This window comes from Mus musculus, chromosome X (assembly GCF_000001635.26).
Source record: "Mus musculus strain C57BL/6J chromosome X, GRCm38.p6 C57BL/6J".
In the NCBI taxonomy this organism is placed as follows: Eukaryota; Metazoa; Chordata; class Mammalia; order Rodentia; family Muridae; genus Mus; species Mus musculus.
The window spans coordinates 136,595,209-136,607,947 of NC_000086.7; the positions used below are offsets into that span (position 1 = coordinate 136,595,209).

Consider the following 12,739-nt stretch of genomic DNA (forward strand, 5'->3'; position numbering starts at 1 on the left):
GGCACTTACTTCAAGAGGCCTAAATTCCAAAAACTAGATCAGTTCTCATGTGTGGGACCATGGGGGTTCATTTTCCCCTGTGTTGGTATCATCTTTTGCTGAGGCAAAACAACTACATTTCAGTGGTTAGGAGACTGGGATTTAGAGTCATGTAAAGTGTGTTGAAAACTTTTGACATATAGTTACTACATTCATGATCTCTACAAAATGCTTATTCCCCAGATAAATTAAATGTATATATCATTTCTTACACTAAATCTACCTGCAAGGACAATAAAAAGGGACAAATACATACAATTATACAGTTTTCAAAGTTAATGGCTGAGTTATTTATTAGAAATGAATTTTGAGTTTCCCTGTTCTTCACAAGTTCTAAATTAATATAGGCCATTTAAACATCAGAATCAAGGCACATAGAAAATGGTCATTGTTAGATATTATAAAAATTCAAACACAGAAAACATGTTTATTGATGGCTATGTATAATATAGTATATACGCCATTGGAGGTCCCTTGGGATTTGTTCTGAAAACGTTAGCCTCCTTCCTTAAAGTTTAAGCTCTTCAGAACATGGGTTTTCATTTGAAGACATTTCCTTATAGTTTTATTATCTTTGGCTATATATAAGTGAAACACAATAGTATTTTGTGGAATACATTTATCTATACATGGCTGATCACCTCTAGAAAAAGGAAGAAGCATGAAGAGGAGAAAATATGAATATGCAAATCCCAGTACCAGCTCTGGCCACATCTGCATCCTTATTATGGGGTGGGTAATTTCTTCAGACTTAATCAGCTGCCTTTTGACATCTTTCTGATTTTACCACTTTATTTCCTGTTCAGAGCACTGGCAGAATAGACTGTCCAAGTCATTTCTTCATTCCCATTTATTATTATTCTTATATACTTGGTAAATATCATGTATCCTTTCCATGTAATGCAGTCTTTTGGTTGATATTTGTACACAGGAAAAAGTAAGCCTTTTTCCTCAGGATGGGTTCAGATCCAGTTAGCTTAAAGCGGTGAATGTTCCAGTGTATCTGGACATGAAACATCCTCCATTTTTCCAGGTTTCCACTTCACTGCATTCATCTAAGCCTGGCCCATCCATCTAGAATCTGGACTGCCCTGGTAGATATCACTTGACAGCTGAGTCCTGACCTCCCTCAAATCCTGTTGGTTGGTTTGCAGATGGAGTGCATTTAGAGTATGACTTGATTTTGCATCCCAAGTCCTGGGCATGTGTTCATTTTCTTTTCTCCCAACAATTTAGGTGCACATGGCAGGCCCTGAAAGGCTTTCTTAATTCACGGAGTGCTGTGCTTCTTTGGTTTCAGTACTGGGTTAACCATGTGGGTAAAGAGAGAAACCTGCTGTGAATTCGATGGACTTTATTTTAAAGAACTAAGAAAACCATACTGGGAAACATTTTATTATGTTATGGCCTTCATTGAAGTCCAGAAAATAGCAATACACTCTGTCAAAGAGGGGGGCGACTCATGTTAGAAAGACTTCTGTGCCCCCACCCTGAGTGATTGCAATTTCCCTGGATCTGCCCACTCCAGGCTGTCCTATGAGCATATTATTATTTCTTTTGAGTTTTCAAACATAGGATTTTTTAAATTTAATTTATGTACATTCCAGCCATTGCACTCCCTCTCCCTGTCCCTCCTCGCACAGTTCTTCACTCTATTCCTCCTCCCCCTTGCCACATGAGCATATTATTAAACCGGTTCTGGAATCACGTCATCTTACCACGTCCCATTGGTTTAAATGTTCCAGATCTGTTGCAGAGGAACTTTCCTATGATTATGATAGGGATATTTATTTATTTGTTGTTATTCATTTCACTTCTCAAATCAGCAGTGTATAGTTGACAAAGTGGGGGTCCCGGAACATTTGATAAGCAGAGGGAAATCAATAATTGAAGCAACTCCGTAGAGAAAATGGTTGGGGTTGGGATCATGGTGGGTGGGGTTGTCCCTAAAGGTCAGTTCCAGGAACTAGCATTTGACCCGAATTCTGAATTACAAAAAAGAAGCAAGGCATGTACACGCTGTGTTGTTGGTGTGCTGGTACCACATAGACTGCCATCAGTCTAAGAGCAGAGGACGAGCCCAGGGGCTAGAGCCTGGAGCCAGTGTATAGACTGTTTTGAGATGTGCTAGGAAAGACAGCTTTCATCCCACATGTGACACTTAGATTATATTATCAGTGTGTAATGTTGGCAGATGGGGATGGACATCATTTGATTCCTGTTGATGAAAGATGTCTTGCCACTGTGTAGAAAACAGATGGAGGAGAGCAGGATTAAGGAAGTGGGTGGAGACAGCCATTGAAGGATGTTTTGAAAGGTTAAGGGAGGGAAGAAAGTGGACAGAAGCCATGCTGTAGCAGTGTGTGGTGAGGAACTAGCCCATGTACAGTGTTGTCTGGGATAGAGCAGGTAGTACCTGTTGCTGTCTTGTATTTGACTTGTGGAGAAGAACATTCTAACAACTCTGGTTTTGTCTAGATACATGAATATATAGTGGTTCTGTTTAAGGACATCAGTTGCTCCCGGTGTTTTTTTTTTTTTTCTTTTACACATTCTTAGGATACTTTGCATACCCAAACTAGTTATGGTGAAAACTAGCCATTTAAAATAGTATATGTTAGCTGATGAAGAATTTTCAGATGTAAGCTCTTCTATCCAAATACAAATTGTAGCAAAATTTCCAGAAGAATGATATTCTCTACATTTACCTAATTGTGGGAAGCCACATGTGCCGTTGCAGAGTGGCACTGACTACTGCTGGCCACCATGCATAAGTTTGGACAAAAAAACCAATGTGTACATATGCAGTAAAGTTTTTTAAAGACACTGCATGGCCCAGGCATGATAATGAGGCTTTGGGAATATAACCAATCAGATGTGAGACATGCAAATGAGGTATGATAATGAGGCTCTGTGAGGTACAGAGAGAGAGAGTAGCCAATCAGATGAGGAACATGCAAATGAGGCGTAGTGCATAACCAATCCGGGTGTGAGACACGCCTCTCCTAGGCCTATATAATCCTAGGCCTATATAAGCAGCACCAGTTCTGGGCTCGGGGTCTCTTCGCCTCTGCAATCAAGCTCTCCCAATAAACGTGTGCAGAAGGTCCTGTTGCAGCGTTGTTACTGCTGGCCAGTCCGGCACGCGCAAGACCTAATAAAATGTGAACCCCACATTTATTATATTCTCAGAAATGTTTCTTCTTCTACAGGACATTGGCCATACTGCCAGTTTCACTGATGAAACAAATGAGAGTTTTAGTAAAAGTGAAAATGCTGCAATTGTCTAGATACTGCAGCTAAGGTGTGCCCCAATTCTTTCTCCAGAAGTCCTTCTTAAAATATGCATAGTTCAACATCATTCTGACACATATACAGGGATGACTGATATTTAAACAGGAATAATCACCAAAGCCCACACCCCCACAAGATCTGCAGGCAAGCTTTCTGACACTCCTCTTTCACAAACCAGGATACTGGGCTCTGAGAAGAGCCTCCTTCTGTCTTATCCTCCCAAATATGACCTGCCTGGCATTGGAAATTATTTCCAAGGCGTGCTGACTCAGGGAATCAAACTGTTGGGGCCAGGAGGTTCCCCAATCTCTCCCAATCTCCCAGTACATAATCTCAGGTCTCAGATAGGTCTGGAGTCTCTTTATTTTCTCCTGTACCCCCAGAGACTTTCAGCCCTATGGTAGTGGACCCACCCTCACAGTTTAGTGCAGAGAAAACCCTGTTCTTCCTTCCCCATCATTTGCATCTCTACACACTATACTGAATTTTCAAATTTACTTTTGATTTCAACCATCATTACTCAGCTTAAATGTGTGACTGTCAAGTTTTGTTTTTTTTTTTTTATTCTGTGATTCTTCTGCAGGGTCAGAACCACTGATTCTGCACAGCCAGCCACAGATAGTAGAAGAGCAGCATCCAGTCCCTTGTTACTTATCTTTGGAGAAACTGGGGACACACATGCACACACACACACACACACACACACACACACACTTGATAGAGTTTGTACATGTATATATTTTCTATACACAGTGGCAGTATTGATTGTGGCCAGTTTCATGGGGCAAATGAATTAGATGCACAAATGGATTTGCCTCTGTGTGCTGTGTGTGTGCCTGCATGTGTGTGTTCCTGCTTAGACTCATACTAGCTTCTATAGCTTCATCAAGTCTATACTTTATATTCACCTTAGACAGGGGTTGGGTTCTATTAGATATGCCTAAGACATGAACTTTTATATTCCATGAGAGGTACAAAGATTCCCCAAACTCCAGAACTAAGGTCCTATCAAGTCCAGTTTACAGCCTAGGGTCTCTTCCTTTATCAGGCCTGACTCGCACTGATGCAGTTCTCAATACAGCCACTAGGTGGGAGCAAAACTAAATTCTTGCAATTTCGTGAAAAGGGCTATTTTACACAGTAGCAAATATCCCCAAGTTAATGTATTTCTGGTGTGTTTGGAAGCTTCAAGGGTGTACTAAAGAAGTTCCGATTGTGGATCACCACAGATCTAGTACTCAACAACTCACTTCATCACTTCTCAGTGTAAAGTGAGCAATTCAAACTGTGTAAACAGTGCTCCTTCATAGAGAATATGGTGTCTGATTATTCAGGGCATTTTGTAAAGAATATAGTATTCATACTGGGACTGAATTCTCTGGCACTCAGATTCATTTCAAAAACATTCCAACCCCTCTCCAAAAGGCTAGCCAGATCCCTCCCTGACAAACACCTTCATTATCTCTCAATCATCAGAATTGCACTATGCACCTTGGGGACTTTCAAGAGCACCCTGGTTTATGGTCTGTTTTACAATTATTTTTCATGCTTTTTACAGGCAAAACTAGAATCATTCTATTCAAAAGAGTTTATGCTTTCTTTTTGTGTGCATGCACCTGTGAGTGCCTGTGCATGTGCCTGTGTGTGTATGAATGAATGTGTGTGTGTATGTGTGTGTATGAATGAGTGTGTGTGTCTGCATGTCTGTCTGTCTGTTCGTGTGTAATGCATGTACAGGTTTACACTCATGTGAAGGCTATAAGAGGACATTAGGTGACTTACTCTATCACGTTCTGATTTATGCACTGGAGGAAACATCTGTCACTAGACTTGGAACTAGGCTGGATGTCAGCAAGTCTCACCCAGCAATCCATCTCCACAGCAGAGGGTTGCAGTTGCCTGGGTCACTGTGGCCAGCATTTTTATCTTTAAATATCCTGGGCAAACGCATGCTCCTAGAGTACAGGAATGATGTAGGAAACTAGTCAGGAGTACAGCCTATAATTATCATGAGCAAAATTATGTGCATTAATGGCTAGCATTCTTATGATCTCTGATATTAGCATTATGACATCTCATTCTGTTGTATGTGTGAATATGCAAATGTAACTTATATGTTACATTTAATATGAGTATTTTCTCTGCTTTCGATGAACTATTATGCTGAGTTGAGGAACACCTTCTGATTTAAAAACAAGGTATAAAATATGTTCCAATTTTTCCCTTCTCGCTCATGGATGGATGCAGGATATACATGTGTATGTATGCATACCCGCTATGGTGACATGTGCATATTCATGGGTGCTTCTGTTGTTTCCATACTGAGAACCCCATTTGTCCTGGTTCTGAGGCCATCAAGTAGAAGAACTCGCCCAGGGTCCTGAGGTCTGTGCACGGTCATGACAACTAGAACTCAGGCCTGGTCTCTCACCTTGTCTACTTCATTATTACTCTTTACTCCATTAAAATATTTCTTGTTACTGAGGATCAGTGAGGAGAAATCTCTTCACCCATACCAGACAGCGAGAAAATGAGAGAGCAGAAGTCACAGGGGATCAAAAGCATTAGATCAGAAGTCCCCACAGCTCGGGTGTGGTCCTCAGCTTTCTCCTTGTTGGGACTGTCTCCTGTTAGCTATGGCACATGCTAAGCTACCAGTCTCCTGAGCTCCTGGGAAATATTTTGTTACCACAGCTTGTGTGGTTGGAGGAGTTCTGGGATTACAGACATGTACTGTCTCATACAACTGTACATGAATTCTGGAGATCTGACCTTAGGTCCTCATACTGTTCTGGCAAGCACTTCACCCAGGTGCCGCAGACCCTCTGGGTCCCTATGTCTGAGTGGAACGGGTCTCTAGTCACAGGTGTGCAATTGGATGAGATGACAGACAGATGCACACAGGAGAGGTTGTGAAGGATCTGAATGTATTTGTCAGGTCGAGCATCAAACTTTTTATAGTACAGAGAATACAAGGGGTTGGAAATCACAGCAGGCAAGGTACATTGAAGTTACCAGGTACAAAAGAAAGGAATGACTTCGAAAGGACTTACAGGAACCAGGTAAATGTTTACAGTAAAGATAAAGCAGTCCTGCCTAGGATCAGCTTAGTGACAGGCAAGGATTTCACACTCTAGTGTTATACCTTTGAACCTTGTGAAGGCACCAGGGGGTTCTGCTCTTGTCAGACCTCAAGAATAATGCAATATCACAAACCCCTAATTTCCTAGGCCTTGCTAAATTCCTATTTGAGTGTAACTTTTAAGTATCTGGAGAATCTTCATTTGTCAGGAGAATATACCAACTTGCTTTTAATATGCAATGTAGCCTGTACTGAAGATTTCTATCTCAGTGAGATTCCCTGGCTCTTTCTGCAGAACAGTTGAGCCACTGGCTCTGTCTATTGTAATGCTTAATTAGTTACTGAATAGGTTAACTTCCTTACTGCCTTCTCACAGGATTCTAAGCTTGGCTGCTTCTGGGATCTTGGAACACTGGGGAGACTAACTATAACAGAATTTAATCTTAAAAGGCATTATAAAGGAGTGTTCCTCTTTCTCCACATCCTCGCCAGCATCTGCTGTCACCTGAATTTTTGATCTTAGCCATTCTGACTGGTGTGAGATGGAATCTCAGGGTTGTTTTGATTTGCATTTCTCTAATGATTAAGGATGCTGAGCAATTTTTCAGGTGCTTCTCAGCCATTCAGTATTCCTCAGGTGAGAATTCTTTGTTTAGCTCTGAGCCGCATTTTTTAATGGGGTTATTTGATTTTCTGGAGTCCACCCTCTTGAGTTCTTTATATATATTGGATATTAGTCCCCTATCTGATTTAAGATAGGTAAAGATCCTTTCCCAATCTGTTGGTGGCCTTTTTGTCTTATTGACGGTGTCTTTTGCCTTACAGAAGCTTTGCAGTTTCATGAGGTCCCATTTGTCAATTCTCGATCTTACAGCACAAGCCATTGCTGTTCTATTCAGGAATTTTTCCCCTGTGCCCATATCTTCGAGGCTTTTCCCCACTTTCTCCTCTATAAGTTTCAGTGTCTCTGGTTTTATGTGAAGTTCCTTGATCCAATTAGATTTGACCTTAGTACAAGGAGATAGGAATGGATCGATTCGCATTCTTCTACATGATAACCGCCAGTTGTGCCAGCACCATTTGTTGAAAATGCTGTCTTTCTTCCACTTGATGGTTTTAGCTCCCTTGTCGAAGATCAAGTGACCATAGGTGTGTGGGTTCATTTCTGGGTCTTCAATTCTATTCCATTGGTCTACTTGTCTGTCATTATACCAGTACCATGCAGTTTTATCATAATTGCTCTGTAGTAAAGCTTTAGGTCAGGCATGGTGATTCCACCAGAGGTTCTTTTATCCTTGAGAAGAGTTTTTGCTATCCTAGGTTTTTTGTTATTCCAGATGAATTTGCAGATTGCTTTTTCTAGCTGAGACAAAAGGATGGACCATCTAGAGACTGCCATATCCAGAGATCCATCCCATAATTAGCCTCCAAACGATGACACCATTGCATACACTAGCAAGATTTTGCTGAAAGGACCCAGATATAGCTGTCTCTTGTGAGACTAGGCCGGGGCCTAGCAAACACAGAAGTGGATGCTCACAGTCAGCTATTGGATTGATCACAGGGCTCCCAATGGAGGAGCTAGAGAAAGTACCCAAGGAGCTAAAGGGATCTGCAACCCTATAGGTGGAACAACAATATGAACTAATCAGTACCCCGGAGCTCTTGACTCTAGCTGCATATGTATCAAAAGATGACCTAATCGGCCATCACTGGAAAGAGAGGCCCATTGGACACGCAAACTTTGTATGCCCCTTATAGGGGAATGCCAGGGCCAAAAAATGGGAATGGGTGGGTAGGGAAGTGGGGGGGAGGGTATGGGGGACTTTTAGGATAGCATTCTAAATGTAATTGAGGAAAATACCTAATAATAAAAAATATTTAAAAAATTAAAAATAAAAGCAAAACAATGAAGGCATTTAAAAAGGCATTATAATAAAATATTAATAGAGAGCTCATAGATCCATATACCAGACTAACAAGGGAGTAGAGTATGAGTATGAGAATGCCAAAACTCCAGGAGGTGAGCTTCCTTGAAACTCTCTTCCTCTCAAGAGGTCCTGAACCTTCCTAATAGGTGTCTTTTAGGAGATTTGCTGTCCGTTATGACTCTCCCACCTGAATTAAAACAAAAGCAAGGAAAAGAGGAGTAGGGCTGAGGCTTCTGAGGTCCACAGCTCAGCTGGGCGATAAATGGCCTCCAGCTTCCCCGCCCCTCACTGCCGCCCCGCCCCTGAAGCTGCAAAGCCTCTCGGAGTTCTTGCCTCTTAGCACCAGTCACTACAGTCCATCTCCTAGGCCATCATGAAAAGGGATTGACTCTTCTTTATAAAAGATTATTGTAGAGTCGTCTAAGTTTCAGTGACACTTAGATAATAGTAAATCTAATGTAGACAGTTTCAAACCAGGCCAGGGCCATATTCTTCAACTAGCAGCCATCAATTGTGGTCTTAGTACAGTTTTCTCAAGAGGTCAGTGCAGAGTTCAAGACAGTTGGTGATGAGTAGTCTGCCTAGCATTTGACCTACACTAATTTTGCTCAAAATAAAGGTTTGGCTGTTGGGCTCTGTATTTACTCCCATCAGCTGCAAGAAGAATCTTCTCTGACCATTATTCTCTGAATAAAGTGCTTACCTATGTATTTAGCAGAACATCATTAGGATTCATTTTATCCTCCTCCTTTTCTTTCCTAAGACCAGTAGTATTTGGTTTTACCCTGGGTCCCCGGGCTATCTAGTCTCTGACATTGGTCAAAGCAGTGTCAGGTGTAGGTCCCATCTGTTGGAGTGGGCCTTAAGTGATTTCAGATGTTGGTTGTTGCCCCCACAGGACTATGCCACAGATGCCCTAGCATATTTTGCAGGCAGGACCACAATGTAGATCCATACATTTGTGGCTGGACTGATGTTTGCATTTCTCTATTGCTGGCTTGCAGAGTATTTGGCTGTACGTAAGACGCTAGAATGTAGGGGTGAAGGTTCTATGTAGGCACCAGATTGACCTCTCCATGTTCACTGAGGGGTGTGTGTGTGTGTGTCTGTGACTGTGTGTGTTTCTGTAAGCAATGAGGTCTTGCAGTCAGCTTTTACAGACCAAGTTATTGTCTTGGCAGTATTCTGGGTTTGGGGGAGGGATATCCATGGGACCACTCTGGCCAACATTTCAATTCGATTCAAACATTCCCAGTATGGAAGATTTGTTTGGTCACACTAGATGGACAGGTGATAATCCTCTCTCTCTCTCTCTCTCTCTCTCTCTCTCTCTCTCTGTGTGTGTGTGTGTGTGTGTGTGTGCTTTCTTAAGCAATGAGATCTTGCAGTCAGCTTGTACAGACCAAGTTATTGTCTTGGCAGTATTCTGGGTTTGGGGGGAGGGATATCCATGGGACCACTCTGGCCAACATTTCAATTCGATTCAAACATTCCAAGTATGGAAGATTTGTTTGGTCACACTAGATGGACAGGTGATAATCCTCTCATTCTCTCTCTCTCTCTCTCTCTCTCTCTCTCTCTCTCTCTCTCTCTGGAGATTACACTTGCATTGACTTCATATATTTTAGAATATTTCTACTGCAATAATCTCCTTAACACCTCTCAGCTCCCCATCGATTCTGTCTGTCCCGAATTCTCTTCCTCAATGCCATTACCCCTCTTCCTCCTATTCTTGCACCCTCCTATTCTTGCACCCTCCCCATTCATCCACTACATCCACTCTATTCTCCTCTCCCAGAGAGAATCACATTTACTCTATCCATTCTTCTATTGAGGAACATCTAATTAGTTTACAACTTATGATTATGAATGAATAGAGTGGCAGTGACCATGGTTGAGCAGATGTCCTGCTGGTATGATGAATTGTCCTTTATGTATATGCCCAAGGGTGGTAAACATGGAACCAAAGGCAGATAGATTTCCATCTGGCATAATGTCACTCCAAATCAACATATATGAACTCACAGAGACTGAAGCAGCAAGGAAAGGGCCTGTACCAGGAAGTCTGCATATATATATATATATATATATATATATATATATATATATATATATATTATAGCTTTCAGGTTTGTCTTGTTATGGGACCTCAGAGTGTGTGAATAGGTGGGTCTCTGATTCTTGTGCCTACTCTTGGGCTCTTCTCTTCTGTTGTCTTGTCCATTTTCTATGTGGTAGTTTTGTTTTATCTTATTCTAAGTTACTTTTGGTATATTTTGATGTGATCTCTTAGAAGCCTGTGCTTTTGTAATGAGAGACAGGAAGGCAGTGGATCCAAATGAGAGGGACTATGGAGTAGATCTGGGAGGAGTACAGGGAGTGGAAGCCTAAATTAGGATATTTCAGGGGAGGAAAAGTGAATTTATTTTGAATAAAAGGGGAAATTTTAAGGAAATCCAACATAGTGAAATATAATGCAAAAGAATCGTGACTCACAGAGATATACTAACACATATTTTCCTCACACTATGTCATTTGAGTATCAGCAATTATCCACCACTGCCTAAGCGCTTGGTTCGCATTGGCAATGAATGGCCTGCTACTCCTTAACCCTTTCCCACACTTGACCTTTGGTCGTCTCTCTCCTTCCCTCTCCTTTTGCTTCTGTCTTCACTTTTTTAGTTGCTCTCACTCTCCCCTTATACTTCTACTTCTCTGCCAGTACTTGCTGTCTTTACTCCAAGTTATAAAATCTTATTTTGTTGCATTCTTTTTAGCATATCTATAATGGGTGAAGTAGAGCGATTTCCTTAATCTTAGAAACATTCTTATATACTCTGCTATCTTCTCTGGTTATATTTATTATTTTCACTTATCTGAACACATGTAAACTATTTATTTAATGATTTTGTATGCTGAGACTCATATTTGATGGCATATGAAAATAGGGGACACATTGTGATAAATCATTCTCACAAGCTTACAACCCAGCTGTTGAGACAGGTAAACATCCAGAAACTGACAGTTCTGTAGGGTTTTGTGAACAAATAGTTATTTTAATTTACTCAGTGGATTATATGAAGTGATAAGTACTATGTGGAAAAGATGTGGAAAAAGACCAGCCTCCCCAAAATTTTGAAAACAGTTTTTGAAGCCCTGAAAGCTAAGGCATGTTTTAAAAGAGAATAGAGGTGTGTTCATGACGTTGCAGGAAATTTTTATGCTCTGAGATATGATAGCATAATGCTAATTCAGTAACGTTATTATTAATTTGACACCATTCTGTTAATTGAACTAATAATCCAAAATAAAATTGAGTTACAATTGACGAGCCCGAATAATTCAAAGTGTTATTTATTTTAGGTCTGTCGTGTTTTGAAGGCAATAAGATTATTTGCTATTAATATTATCTTCTTTTTATTGAAAATACATTTTTTTGTCATAGAAGAATGACATAAAAATCCCCTAAAACACTAAACTGGGAGCCATCAATTGTACACAAAGACCTGATGTCGATCTACACAAACTTGTGAATGTTGCTTCAGTCTCTGAGTTCATATAGGAAATGATCAAACTCTTGCCAGGCTTGGGGAGGTAGCTCAATGGTAGAGCACATGCTTTGTGTGTATGAGGCACCTGGTTCTATTCCCGCCTGCTTTTTTTTTGTTGTCATTTTCGTTTTCAGGTTCTGTTTCTACACAAGGTGTCTCAGACTTTAACCTTCTGTTATGAGGTTACATATGCCTAGGTATTTATTGGATGAAAGCGCTCATATACAACCATGGCAACAATGTTCCTCTATAACCATGACGATATTTCCATGGAGACCTCCATAGTCTGGTGAGTCCAGCCCGGCCATGCCTCATGGAATGTTTTGTTCACAGCCTGAGTGAATCTTTGCTTTCAGGCGGGTGATAGTTTCCCTTATAGGTATGCATTCTCAGGTTGGGGGCCTAGATAAAAAGGGTGAATGAGCTCTGCTTTAAGAGAATGGAACACAGGGTGGGGTGGAGCCATTCCTAATTACTAAACAGAGAGAAGGCGCATTGTGGTTGTCATGGAAACCTGAGGTCTTTGTGGACACTCTTTTCAGTGGCCAACTAATGGATGTAGTGCAAGCTGCATTCTCTGTAGCCAAGCTTATGGGTTCCCAGAGGTGAGCAGTTGAATCTCCCTGAGGGTGGGAAGACAGATGCAGGGATCCCATACCCAGGAAGGCTCACTCCCACTTTGGGATTTGTGGCCAGTGTATCCCCTCCAGAAAGAGACACCGGGCATTGTGCCTCAGAAGCTGTTGTTTGTACTAAGGTGCACTGGAGCTATTGTCTGTATTCTCGCAGGTGCAGGTTAGGAGAAGGAGAAAGGACAGAGCATAGAATGAGAATGCTCTAAA

At 41.3% G+C, this 12,739-nt stretch overlaps 1 protein-coding gene across 4 annotated transcripts in view; it reads left to right on the forward strand.

Annotated features, from left to right (window-relative positions):
- The window catches only part of Tceal3 (transcription elongation factor A (SII)-like 3), a 77,542-nt gene that overhangs the window by 4,372 nt on the left and 60,431 nt on the right, over positions 1-12,739 (forward strand). The window lies entirely within an intron of this gene.